The 14,795-nt window shown below is 39.1% G+C and overlaps 1 protein-coding gene and 2 long non-coding RNA genes across 4 annotated transcripts in view; all 3 read right to left on the minus strand.

The window, feature by feature from the left end:
• Positions 1-14,795, minus strand: part of Dpp10 (Dipeptidyl peptidase 10) — a 655,550-nt gene that overhangs the window by 63,323 nt on the left and 577,432 nt on the right. The window lies entirely within an intron of this gene.
• LOC143374606 (uncharacterized) lies at positions 312-919 on the minus strand. Its single transcript, XR_013086706.1, has 2 exons — positions 561-919; positions 312-530 (listed from the first exon to the last, which is right to left on the minus strand). It is a non-coding gene; the product is annotated as an uncharacterized LOC143374606 (long non-coding RNA).
• LOC143374745 (uncharacterized) lies at positions 5,807-6,882 on the minus strand. Of its 2 annotated transcripts, XR_013086740.1 has the most exons (4): positions 6,702-6,882; positions 6,266-6,566; positions 6,050-6,098; positions 5,807-5,977 (listed from the first exon to the last, which is right to left on the minus strand). It is a non-coding gene; the product is annotated as an uncharacterized LOC143374745 (long non-coding RNA). The 2 variants fall into 2 exon arrangements; XR_013086739.1 differs by having other exon boundaries at positions 6,266-6,878.

Genomic DNA, 14,795 nt, shown 5'->3' on the forward strand with positions numbered 1-14,795 from the left:
TGCCTACGAAGTTTTTTTTCATAATTTTGTATTGTCATCCAAACTACGCACATCTGCAAAGTTTCAAGATAATTGGATGGTTGGAAGTGGATTAAAATTGAGTTTCCAGATTGGAATCAAACATACAAACAAACAGGGGATCGTAGCTGAATAAAATCGTTTAATGAGAGATTCCAAAATATACGTATTGTTAGTACTGATCTCTAGTTTATATTGATAAATTTTTACAACCGTGGAATAAAAATTCCGAAGAAAAGCATGTACAAAAGTATTGAAATATACTTTCTATCCAAATTGATGTTTTAAAAAAATGATTACGTTATTAAATTTGTATTTAAACAACAGACAATTCTTGTTGATATAAAAGATAATTTGATGTATAGTTAGATAAAAAACAAAGCTTCATATGTTTTTAGAAGAATTATAGCATTCATAAATTTCATTACGATCGGCGTATTACACTTCGGTGATGTACCTTATTCAAATTGTATGCTTTGATATTGCACATTGATTATAAAAAATATTACATTCTTCTACGTATAAATAAAAACTATTGATACGCAAATTAGTATTGTTTCATTGACATGTTTCCTAACTTCACTACCCAACTTCTCTATCTTTCATTATTGCTATCTTCCTTTACGTTCAGTGAGGCTCTGACGCTAGACGCAGCTCTCGTGCCATATTCCTTCAAGACTTCTCGATAGAAGGAGCTGTGACAACAACGCGGCAGAGACGGAAAGAAAAGAAAATGCGTAACTATGCGTAAAAAATTCGTCTACATAGAGTGTCTGGAGATGTCACCTCCGTAGAAGTTCTTTTTATCGACCGCAGTAGTTTCATTAGGGTCCGTCTGTTTACAAGGGATGCTTCGATTGATTCGGACCATAACAAAAATGAGACGGCAGCCTTAAGTCAAGTTTATGAATCTAGGCGGCATCTTAATCAAATGCTTAAGACGATCTTAATCTTAAGTCACGTTTGTGAATACTGCCCCTAGAGTTTTCCCAATCCGTGACATGCCCGTCGCTTCACTGGCTTCGACCACCCCCTGCCACGCAGCACGTATAAGACGCTATGGATGCTAGCTTCCTCGAACCGCTCACCGGGGTTTCGCTGCTCTAGAAGGTGATTCTACAGGTCAATATAAGATGAAAATGTACATCATTTTTTAATTTCGCGCTTCGTTTTCGAGAAAATTAACTTTGAATTTGAGATAAATACGCGTGCCGCTTGGGCGCCTGAGGGTTACGCAAAGGTAAGGGGAACGCGTCCCGCTGTCCGTAAAACAGTTTGTGGGACGGCAAGATCACCGGGTTAGGGGGGGGGGGGGAGGCCGCACCTACGTACAAAAAAGATCAGAAATAATTAACAATAACTTTTTATTATTATTTCGGAAACTAAAAAATACCTGAAGCTACAATTTTAGATTTATGGTATACCCTCCCCCCTCCCAAATCTCATCTCGATCGGCCACTGGTGCCTTTCGGAATAATATCCGAATTTAATACTTTTGATGAAATGTTGCATCCGTTTCGAGGTCGTTGCACTTTCGCGCAATATATGCCGAGTAAGCCAGCAAAATATGGCATCAAAATTCAAGCTTATACCGACTCTAAGAGTTTCTATACAGGTAATTTAGAAGTGTATTGTGGACAGCAAATTAATGGGTAATATTAAGTGTCTAATTCGTCGGCATGTACAGCCGCTTGAAAATAAAAATCGAAATTTGACAATTGATAACTGGTATGTCAGTTATACAGTAATTAATTATTTACTAACAAAGACAATTACATTCATAGGAACAATGCGTGAAAATAAACAGGAAATCCCCCTGCATTTTTAAGCGAGTAGACTCCTGTTACGTGCCGACCATTATCTTAAAAAAATTTCTTTCTCGATTTTTAAGACATTGACAATTGATATCCCTCGATCAATTGTCAATGATCTACAAACCGAAATTCTACGGAGATAATTAATTCCTAGAAGCCTGATGCGCCACGGCATATTTTTCCCATGTAAGTTTGTCGACAATAATCTCGCAACGCCGTGCGATGTTCTTAGAACGCCGGATGCGATAAGCGTTTTGAAAACCTAAACACTGAGATGCTCGGAACGTTTCGAGGCAACTACGCGCTGGACCCGTGTGCACGAGGTGCGGAGTCAGCAATTTTGGCGCTCTTTGTGCAAAGTCCCAAGTGCTCAGGCCTATCCTGCATTCGTTCGTGGCAGTCGGCTAGCAAGTCGCGTTGTGCGCGGTCGATTCGTCCGAGGGATATGTAGCTATTCATTTAAAATAGTCGTTGAGCTGGAGTTCCACTGTGTCAAAGTGAACGTGGAAAGACTCTGTCCCCGTAGGGATTCGTTATTCAATCTAGAGATGCGGTAGCGTCTCGACGCCAAGTACAGGAAAGACACCCTGTATACAGGGTGTCCCACTAAGGAGTGGACAGCGCGATATCTCTTAAAGTATTGTCGATAAAAATATAAAATATAGGGAATTGCATGGTTCGAGGGGGCCCATTTATTAGCGCGAACGATTTTTGTTTCCGATTATTATTTTAAAAGATACGATGGTCAAGTTCGGTTTTTCAAATGGAACTATTTTTTTTGAAGACCTGAGTTGATAGTGCGTTCCAAGACAAATTCATTAAGCTTTAATGTATACACTTTATTTCCACTGGTTTTTAAGATATTGCGCTTGCAAATTTACTGATTTTCACTGCAAGAAACCCCTCTGGAATGGCAAAAACCGGCTGTGGCACTGCCTGTTGAAATGGATACTTACCTGCCAAAGGTCTACGCCAGAAATGGCAGGCCCAAAGGCTGGACAATTCTTTTCCGTCAGAAATGCTACTTAGGTAGGTACATCTGCGGTATCGAGAAGCGCATCGTTACTTTTATTTCGCACTTGCTTCTACGCTCGGATGGCCGGTTCTTTTGGGAGGGATGCAAGTTGGATTGGTTAGGTTAGGAGGAGTGAAAGTTGCTAGACTAAATTTCAACCATAGGGAGCAGATTGTATCAGAACCAATCCAACTTGCATCCCTCCCATCCTTGCATACCGCAGATGTACCTACCTAAGTAGCATTTCTGACGGAAAAGAATTGTCCAGCCTTTGGGCCTGCCATTTCTGGCGTAGACCTTTGGCAGGTAAGTATCCATTTCAACAGGCAGTGCCACCCGTGGCGTCAGTAAGACCGCCCCCGGTTTTTGCCATTTCAGAGGGGTTTCTTGCAGTGAAAATCAGTAAATTTGCAAGCGCAATATCTTAAAAACCAGTGGAAATAAAGTGTATACATTAAAGCTTATTGAATTTGTCTTGGAACGCACTATCAACTCAGGTCTTCAAAAAAAATAGTTCCATTTGAAAAACCGAACTTGACCATCGTATCTTTTAAAATAATAATCGAAAACAAAATTCATTCGCGCTAATAAATGGGCCACCTCGAACCATGCAATTCCCTATTTTTTTTATATTTTTATCGACAATACTTTAAGAGATATCGCGCTGTCCACTCCTTAGTGGGACACCCTGTATGTCGACTGTCGCTACCGTGTACCTTTACTCGTCGCGGAGCCATTCCAACCTAACCTGAAACTTATTTCCTTAATATCTCATCACGCCTGCAATATTTTCTAAATTTAAAGGCATTTTTCTTGTGTAAACCGCATATAAGCTTTCGAATAAGACCAATTTCAATAAAATCGGTCCGCGCATAACCGAGATATCGTAATATCGTCTCATGAATCTGTCAGATGCGATAAGGTTTTTCTCCTGATTTTCCAACCAAATTTTGTCGACATAATACGTATACGCGTTACACGCACACCTTCAGCCAAAACGGAACTAACACACGTTTCGTTCGTCAATCGCTATCTTCACTATGGAATCTACTCCAAATTTTGACAGCTTACCGTCAAGTTATAACTAAGATATAAACGTGTTTTTACAAATATATACATAAATGAATTTCTTTTTAATTTAAATGATAAAAAACAATTTAAACCAATTCCACCAATCCAATTGTCTTGAAGCTTTGCAGGCGTGCGTAGTTTGGATGACAATACAATATATTTTTAAAAAAACCCGAGAAGATGAAAAAATTATTCAGTCATCAATTAATAATATAATAATAATTTATAATATTGAAAATTATCTGAAGTCATTCTCTATGTAAATTATCTTTGTAAAAAGAAGTGAGATCTCCATAAAAAACTTCAGAAAAGTAAAAAAATTACGCCAAGTACACGAAAGTAAATAAATCACAAAAAATAGAAGATAATAATAATTATAAAATAAAAAAACATGTGAAATTAAAATGAGCTGCACGTACATAAAGGTAATGATAAATACAAATAAATATTTTAATACGAATAAACATTTTATTCAAAATACTTGGCGCTGCGTTCCGAATTGGTGCCGCTAAACTGAATAAATATGTATAAATTTCATTAACTTTCTCTTTCTTTCTTGTGTGTGCGTTCATGAATGTGTGTATGTGTGCGTGCGCATATGCTACGTATGCCATTGGAATTAAATATATGTAGAATAAATCTGACTGCGTTTCTAATATGTATATGTATATGTTTATGTATTTTAGATTGTAAGGGAGTCATTGTAAATTATTAATACGAGGATAATTAACATTTTTTCTGTTTCGCTGCGCCAAGTATTTTGAATAAAATGTTTATTCTTATTAAAATATTTATTTGTATTTATCATTACCTTTATGTACGTGCAGCTCATTTTGGTTTCACATCTTTTTTTATTTTATAATTATTATTATCTTCTATTTTTTGTGATTTATTTACTTTCATGTACTTGACGTAATTTTTTTACTTTTCTGAATATACATATACATTTGCGTTTTTCCTTACTTCATATTAAACCACCGCTACTTAAATCTTACTCTGCTTATATTCTTCGTTAAATATTGAACAATCAAACATTCCAACATCAGTGTACCGTGTGTGTGTGTATCCAACGCGTCACGTCACCCGGCCGTAAGACCGCTCCAGGTCGCCAGAGAGCGATAGAGAGAGAGAGGGGGGGAGGGAGAGAGAGGAAGAGAGAGAGAGGGAGAGAGAGGGAAGAAGAAGAAGAAGAAGAAATATATTTATTACATAATAATAGTTACATAATTGTACATAATCTGTAATCCTTGACGCATGTCTAATCCTATACTTTATGTTACTAAGTCACCTCCCCTCTCTTCCTTGATGTGTTTCGCCAACATCCTCCTGAACCTGCACATCCCATCTTCCCTTCTTAGTTCACTTGGTAATCTATTGTACATTCTTAATCCGTCATTAAATAACATTTTCTGCTCTTCTCTAGTCTTTGCTCTGTCTATGTATATACTTCCTTCCTGTCTTGTACTTCTAACCCCTACATCTTGTACTAGTACGATTTTCTTTTGTAAGTATTTGGGGCACAGTCCATTTAGTATCTTATATCCCTGATAACCAGATCAGGCAGCAGGATCTGCCGGCAGCTGCGATGCAGCCTACGTCCGCATTCAGCTACGGTTCTGCCGGCAGGGTCTGCTTGTCAGGGTCTGCCGGCAGATCGACGGCAGATCGACGGCAGGTCCTGCTACTCGCCTGACACATCCAACAGCGCCATCTGAAGGCCACAATTGCCAAAGAATTTCCTACGCGTGACGTCACATGGACCAACGTGCATCCCTACCCCACATGACCAACAAGCAGATTCTACAGTTTATTAAATAATTAATTCAACTTATTTCAAAAAGTATTTATTCTTTCTTTAATAATATACAGGATCAGTGATTATAATTGTTACAAAATAATATAAGCGCATATAAATCCAAAGAGGGACTTTCAACATTTATATTTACAAATAAACGTCCCGTAACCACTGGTACCTAGTAGAGGCGATATCAGGAAATTTCATTCAGTATTTTCGACTTCTTTTTTGTGTAGAATCATCATGTTCCGCGTTGTGTTAACGCTGAAAACAAATACAATATTAGTATAAAATTAAACGTAACGTATGAATAAACAGAATACATGCGATACTTACTTCAGCTCCATTTCCACACAGTACACACTCTAGGCGATCATGCATGCTCCTGCGAACATTAAAATTTTTAAGAAAATATGTCTTAAATTATTATCTACTAAACAAGACGCTAAACATTCGCACTTCGCGCATAACCCTACTTTTCTGTCTTGCAGATAATGCGAATCTTGATTTCCGCGACGTAGATAATTAGAAATTATTCAATTCCATAATTACGTTTGCCTTCTGGATACGACGAGATGCTTTGTTTGGATATTGATGGATGAAATTACTTGGAATATTCTTCGATTTTGTCGGCACTGACTGCCATCGCCAGTGACTGCCACCTCAGACCTCGAAAACTGGCAGTGGCACCCGTTGCCCGTTGTGCTTGAAGACGTACGCTCAAAGAATATTCTAAGTAATCTCATCCATCAATATCCAAACAAATCATCTCGGCGTATCCAGAAGGCAAACGTAATTATGGAATTGAATAATTTCTAATTATCTACGTCGCAGACATCGAGATTCGCATTATCTGCAAGACAGAAAAGTAGGGTTATGCGCGAAGTGCGAATGTTTAGCGTCTTGTTTAGTAGATAATAATTTAAGACATATTTTCTTATAAATTTTAATGTTCGCAGGAGCATGCATGATCGCCTATACTGTGTACTGTGTGGAGGTGGAGTTGAAGTAAGTATCGCATGTATCCTGTTTATTCATACGTTACGTTTAATTTTATACTAATATTGAATTTGTTTTCAGCGCTAACACAACGGGGAACATGATGATTCTACACAAAAAAGAAGTCGAAAATACTGAATGAAATTTCCTCATATCACCCTTACTAGGTACCAGTGGTTACGGGACGTGGATTTATAAATGTAAATGTTGAAAGTCCCTCTTTGGATTTATATGCGCTTATATTATTTTGTAACAATTGTAATCACTGATCCTGTATATTATTAAAGAAAGAATAAATACTTTTTGAAATAAGTAGAATTAATTATTTAATAAACTGTAGAATCTGCTTGTCGGTCATGTGGGGTAGGGATGCGCGTAGGTCCATATGACGTCACGCGAACGAAATTCTTTGGCAATTGTGGCCTTCAGATGGCGCTGTTGGATGTGTCAGGCGAGCAACAGGACCTGCCGTCGATCTGCCGGCAGACCCTGACAAGCAGACCCTGCCGGCAGAACCGTAGCTGAATGCGGACGTAGGCTGCATCGCAGCTGCCGGCAGATCCTACTCTCTCCTGGCAGACCCTGCTGTCAATCTGCCGGCAGACTGCAGGCAGATGGCTATCAGGGTATACAAGTATGCAGGTATTGTACTTGATGCGCTCTTCTATTGTCATAAAATGTAACACTTCTAACATATCGGCAATCCTTACCCGTCTATTGCACCTCAGTATAATTCTCATACCCTGATTTTGCAGCTTTTGTAAGTGCTGTATATTCGTTTCACTTAACCCTCCCAAGATTGATGCACAATAATAAAATTACGGTGCTACAACGGATTTGTATATTATACACCTCATACTAACAGATATATCCGCCCTGATTCTTCGCATAAGCCCTAATTTCGCTCCTACTTTCTTGCTTATGTAGTCTGCATGTTTCGAAAACTTTAAACTCCGGCGAATTAATACTCCCAGATATCTAATTTCATTTGCAACCTCTAATTCCTTATCCTGCACTTTAACTTTTACATAGTCCTCTGTTAACTTCTTTCTACCTCCCCTGATTAACATAACCTTAGTCTTATCAGTATTTACACACAACGTATTTAGCCTTAACCACTCATCCACTTTCACCATTACCTCATTCAAACTACTTTCTATCACCATTCTTGAATGCCATGTCGTATAAATCAATGCATCATCCGCAAACATCCTTATTTCACATTTATCATTTATAGCCTCTTTGATGTCATTAATAAATATTAAGAATAACAGCGGTCCCAACACTGACCCTTGAGGAACCCCGAAATCTACATTAATGGCATTTGACAGTATCCCATTAAATTTAACTCTTTGAGATCTCCCCTCCAAATAACTAGTCAACCAGCTTAATACGTTCCCTCTTATCCCATACCACATTAGTTTGCATACCAAAATTTCCCTATCAACTAGTTCGAATGCTCTTCTTAGGTCCAAAACACCACTTCTATCATTTACCCTTCCCCTATTGATTTTTTTCAATCCGAGATTATCCATTGCAATGCAGTCTCACACGAATGCTTGGCCCTAAAACCCGATTGACATTCAATCAGCAGTTCATTCTTTTCGAAGTAATCTACTAACTGCTTCTGTACTATGATTTCCAATATTTTTTCGTAAATCGGTAATTTATTTATCGGTCGAAATTCTACGATTTTGTTTGTTCCTCGAATTTTAGGTACTGGGACTACAACCGCTTCCCTCCATTTACTTGGGAACATTCCTTCCTGTAGCGATTTATTAAATATATTGCATATTTTTCCTGCTGCTCCTTCTACCACATATTTCATTATTTCCGTAGTTATTACCTCCTCTGTACCTGCCTTATTTTCCAGTTTTTGTACTATCTTATACAATAATTGCTCTATTTCTACTCCACTAAACACTTCCAGGACACTATCAGTATATATTCTGTCCCTCATACTATTTTCCTCATGCTCCTTATTTCTTAAAATCTTAATACTATCGACAAAATAACAGTTGAAATTATGTGCCATTTCCACAACATTAGTAATTATTCTATTTCCAACTCGCAATTCTTTATATTCTTTACGAATAACTTTACCCTTTATCATCTTTTTTATCACCCCCTACATTTGCTTTGGATTTTTTTTATTTTTATCAAGTTTCTCTTCTGTATAACTTCTTTTAGTTCTCCTACAAATATCTACAATTTTATTTCTTAACAGACGAAATACTTCCCAGTCATTTTTATTTTTACTCACACGCGCCACCTTGTGTGCTGCGGTTCTTTGCTTTATCGTCTGATGTATATTCTCGCAAAACCATTCCTTTCCCTGCCACTTGTCTTTTAATACTACTGTTTTTCGCGGTGCTGTTAAGTCAAGGCATTTTATAATTTCTTTTAACGCCGAGTTTGCTAGCATATCAACGCTCTCCTCTTCAATAGCATCGAAACGCTTAATTATCATTCTTTTAAACTCACCTATATCCATTATTTTATAGTCTCTGTAAGTAATGATTTTTCTCTTGTCTTCCGTCAACTGTACTTTCCAATAAATCACTACTGCAGAATGATCCGTTATTTTGGGTTCATGCCATACTTCTACTTTCATCTCAACATTCGTAAAGATTAAATCAATTATTGTTTCAGAATTTCTTACAATTCTGGTTGCTTCTCTCACCAATTGTTTTAATCCTACAGAGTTCATTACTTTAATTAATTTACTTAGGGTATAATTACTTACTTTTATATCTATGTTGAAGTCCCCAATGATTATAACGTTATCATTCTGCATTCTATCGATACAAGTCTCCTCGAGGAAGTGGATAAAACTAGCGTCTCTGCCATTTGGCGAGTGATAAATTATCATAATTATACCTCTATAGTTCTTATCCTTAATTTGAACTATTATTGACCACCAATTTCTCTCGCATGTTTCTATCGCTACTATATCAAATCTAATTCTCCTATCTATATATAATAATACACCGCCTGTTCTACTAGATTGTGAATCACTCCTCACACACACATATCCGCTAATGCGCAGTTCGTGATCCTCTATTCGTTGCGGAACATGTGTTTCTGTCAATCCCACTAAACTAGGTCTATATTTCCTTATCAATACATTCTCTATTTCATCTTTATGCTTCAAGAATCCCTGTGCATTTAAACAAATAACTCTGTTTTCGCCTTTTTCCGATCCATTGTTGCTACATATTATTATTACATCGAATTCTATCTTTCAGTTTTTCAATTTCTTTCTTAAAACATGGACAGTTCCTATCAAATGCCGAGTGACCTGACTTCAAGTTTTTAACTTTATAGGTCCTTGTTTTTTCTTCACAATTAACACACTTTTTAATTTCACTTCTACATTCTCTTGCTGTATGATGATTAGCACAATTTCCGCACGCTACATTCTTAGTACAATCTTTTGCAAAATGATAAAATACGCAACATTTGAAACACCTTAAAGTCCCTATATAGTCCTGCACTTTACACATTTTCCATCCGATTTTCAGTTTATTCAACTCCATAAATTTTTCACGAGTTTCAGCATTTACTTCCGCTATAATTGTTACTTCTGTTGACTTTGCTCGACTTATGAACTATCTTCCCATTTATTTCATCTTTATTAAAGCTATTTTGATCTTCTATTTTCTCCCAAAACTCCTGTTCCTTTTCACAATCTTCCTTATGAACGTCCAGTATCATAATCTTCAATTTTCTCCTCTTCGGAGTTTCGATTTTCGGACTTTAGATTTTCCGCTTGAGATTTATTCTCACACCCCGCCACGACTGCTCCTCTGGTTACCTTTCTCATCTTCGTAATTCCCAGTCCTAATTTCGAAATATCAATTTTACTTTTAATATCTCTTTTCGTGATTTCACTCGAATTATCTTCCCCTTCTTTTGGCTTAATTATTATTATCGATTCAGACTCTCCTCTAACGACTCTATTGTAACTGTTCCTTACTTTTCCTACTTCTTCACTCGACATTGGAATATTACTTATTATCTTAACAATTTCACTATTTAGTGCTGCTTGTATTGAAGTTTCCAATTCAGCTTTCCAGTCTTGTATCTCCTGCTTTACTTTATCTATCTCTTCTTCAATAACTTCACTTATTGTTCTTCGAAGTAACTCCTTTCCTATCATTTCATCCTTCACCTCCTTAATCATCTTAAACATCACGTCTATTTTCTTCTGTATAATGTCTGTCCCAACAGCTTTTGACAGTTTTCGTTCCCTGCTACCTTCTGCGTTGCCTCCATCACCTTTCACCGTATACTTCTCCACTTTTCCTTCACATACCAACAATTCATTTTCCTTATTATACACCTTGTGTTGTTTATGACAGCTAGGATGGAAGACCTTATCACATGGGATACACTTAATCACTTCGGTTTTAATGTCTTTCATACATTGCCTACACACAACTTGCTCCTCCATTGCTCACTGTTTTATCGACACTATTAATTAGTATCGCCGAAAATATTAATTAGTTGACACATTTGCCACCTGCGTATCGTTTCGTGTATGTTCGATTTACGCTGAATCATCCGATCATGGCGAATCCAGAAACGCAGTTTCAGCACAGTTATTTATTCCATTTGCCTTCGATATATGAAGTCCTCACTTTTGATAACACTGACACAGACTTCGTGCACTACTCATATTGAGAACCCGACAGAGAGAGACAGAGAGAGAGAGGGGGAGAGAGAGGGAGGGAGAGAGGGAGGGAGAGAGGGAGGGTGAGAGGGAGGGGGATAGAGAGGTGGAGAGAGAGGGGGAGAGAGAGGGAGGGAGAGAGGGAGGGAGAGAGGGAGGGGGAGAGGGAGGGGGATAGAGAGGAGGAGAGAGCGAGCGGAGAGAGAGGGGCAGAGAGAGAGGGGCAGAGAGAGGGGCAGAGAGAGAGAGGAGAGAAAGAGGGGGGAGAGAGAGGGAGAGAGAGAGGGGCAGAGATAGAGAGGGGCAGAGTGAGAGAGAGGGAGGGAGGGGAGAGAGAGAGAGGGAGAGAGAGAGAGAAACGCAGCGTAAAAGAAAGTAAGCGTACACATATCTTAACACCCTATGTGTACCAAATTGGTGATATTATACCTGGCTCGAAATTGTGTTTCCCTTCGAGTTATTTTCGTATCGTTAAATTCCGTCTCCTTCGTGAAATAGCAACCGTTAACCGGCTACTAAATTGCTATTTTCTATAATCAATGTGTCAAACTCAAAATTCACTCGATAATTGATCCAACCATCGCGTTAGTTGTGGGATTTTCCCCTCGACCAATTATCGTCTAACGATTTGATACCGTTTAACGGTTGGTTATTGTCCATCGCTTGTATTAAAAGAATTTTATCTTCGAGCTACTGATTACATCGTTATAGTATCGCAAACCCATGTAAGGCACCCTTTGTACCACCTTTCATCTCCTTTTTGCTTATTTTCGTAATACATGGTAATTTATTTATATTAATCCGTCCAACTTTATTTCCAACCAGTCTGTCCAAAGCACCACATCCTGATTGGGCTACCTGTATTGGTAGTAGACAAAAGCCGTCCCCAAAACAATCCCGATATTCGCCTAATAACTCTGATTACGTCAAAATTATAACAATTCTTTTAAATTCGTTAAGTGTTACGTGAGAAAATTAAACTTAACCGCTGGGTCGCTTAAAAATTAACGCCCTCACGTAACACTCCACTGTGTTTGGATTTCAAAAGGACATGATGATTGTCTCATATGTGCCACGTACGAACAAAACCGTTATTTTACCGTCAAGTATGCATGAAACTCCCGATATTGACAACAATAGTCGATGCCAATAAGCCGTATAATATATTAAGTAGTTAGGCTATGCCGATTCTGGCCCAAGTGAGGCGACGGGGTGAGGCGGCGCGAGGGGTTTCGCGATCGCGCTCTTCAACGAGATGGGTGAAGGGGTGAGGCGGGGCAGAGGAACCGCGCTCTTGGGCGAGATGGGGAGGAGGATCCCGAGTTAGTGGGTGAGGGGGTGACATCAGAGGGGAGGGGGTTCTTAGGTGAGGGGGACACGACACAGGGGAGGAGGAAGAGTCGCGGGCGGACCGTCGGCGGTGGTGGGGGTAATTGGTAAACTTTTGCAACGAAAAGTCCCTAGATTCGATGCAGCGATGCCGCCGATCGATGAAAAATCCCTAAAAAAAGTCCCTGGATTTGATGTGGCGACACCGCCGATCGATGAAAAATCCCAAAAGTTCCTACATTCGATGTAGCGACTCCGTCGATCGAAGAAACGTCCCTATAGACCTCATATTCACACCACCTGTTAGATGTTTGAGGTACTTTGTCCACCTGGTGAATGTTTAAGGTAGTTTGGACGCGTGTCGTTGCCACGCAATTCGAAACCCTCTCGCGCTGCACCTATTCGAGATTAATTACCCTAAATAGAGGAACTGCCTCGTGATCCCCACGAAAGAATCTAACGTCGCCTTTGTATAAACATCCGACGACGAAATGTAATTCGAGACTTTCTGGCGATAACTATCCGAGATACAGGGTGTCCCAAAAATGTCGGAGTTCCTTGAAAGGGGTGACTCAGGGGGTGATTTGAAACAACTTTTTCATTAGCGAAAATATTGTCCAAAGCTTCGTTAACGAGATATTAACAAAACCCCCCGACCAATCAGAGCGCGCGCCTTCCGCTCGAGCTCCCGTTGTAGCGTTGCCTACGCGGTAGGCGGCTGCGCTTGTACTAGGCAGGTACGAACAAGCAAGTCGGCATGCATCGAAGGAAACCGCGTTACACATTTTTTTTATAGCAGAATCTTAAATAATAATTGTTTGAAGTGAGAGAACAAGAAATACGTAAATTTCATTTTCAAATAAGGCATAAACGAAAAGGTAATGTAACAAAAAAAGTGTGACAAGTCATCATAATTCGTTATTGAGGTAAAAATCCGTAGTTTAATCACGGCCAACATAACTAAATTTAAAAAATAATAGTATGTGTATGAATAAATTCTTTCAGACTGGATTTACATAATCGGTATAAAGCAACCGAATTTCTATCGCAGTGATATTCGTAAGCTACCAGAAAATTGGCAAAAGGTAATTAACAATAATAGAAATTATTTCGATGATTGAGTTGTTTTTATTTTATTTTTTTTTTAAATCAAACTGTTATTGAACCCTAAAATCGAACAGAATTTATTTCTACACCTAATAATCACTAATAAATTAAATAACACTCACCCCTACGGGCATTCCTTTCCTTCCTTTCCTTCCTTTTCGGAAACCTGTGTCACTAAGTAAGTCACTGTGCCCATCCTGGTCATCGGTGGACGAAAAGATTTATGGTAGGGTTGCGCCCACTGCTCAGCTGATCGCAGGTATAACACCACCCGAAGGTAAGGATCGCAACGTCAAGTGCATCCGGGTTAATGTACCGAATATTCACTTCACTGCACGGCCACTAACACTGATCACTTAATTTACTTTTCATGGAACGTGTTGTTCCTACGTTACAAAATTAGTGGCCCCGAAAGGGGCCAATTACTGTTAGTTGATCAGTTGCTCGGTGTGACCACACTCAGTGTCAATGCACGCCTTGCGGCATCATTGACTCCGTTGAGAATGATCTTGACGCCAAACGCCGAATCGTATCCTCGCTGGGGGTTTGGATGTTTGGGTATTCCCGTTGCACGTGCGTCTCCGTTGTTCCAGGCGTACACCCAGAACATGCCGTAATAATCTTGAGCGGAGAACATTTCTGGGACGAGATTGCTAGCTGACTGACAGGATTTTTTCCAAGCAACTTCCTCTACCCCCAAGTAGTTTCTCTCGTTCCATTATGAGTTAACTCCCACCAGAACAAGAGGCTTTAGGTAAAAAGAAGCCAGCACATTTTCGAAACACACGTTCTTTACGGATGTGCAACGAACGACCCATCCTATACTTTCACCTAAGTCCGCGCTCCGTCCTTTTACTGCCAATGTACCCGTTGCTTCGAGATAGACAGCAGACACCACGTGTTTCGGTTCAAAAGGGCCCGAAGAGAAGAAAAACAGAGAGTCTTCGAGTTGCTATAAAGAAGAAAAGGCAT

This window comes from Andrena cerasifolii, chromosome 11, assembly GCF_050908995.1.
Source record: "Andrena cerasifolii isolate SP2316 chromosome 11, iyAndCera1_principal, whole genome shotgun sequence".
Lineage (NCBI taxonomy): Eukaryota > Metazoa > Arthropoda > Insecta > Hymenoptera > Andrenidae > Andrena > Andrena cerasifolii.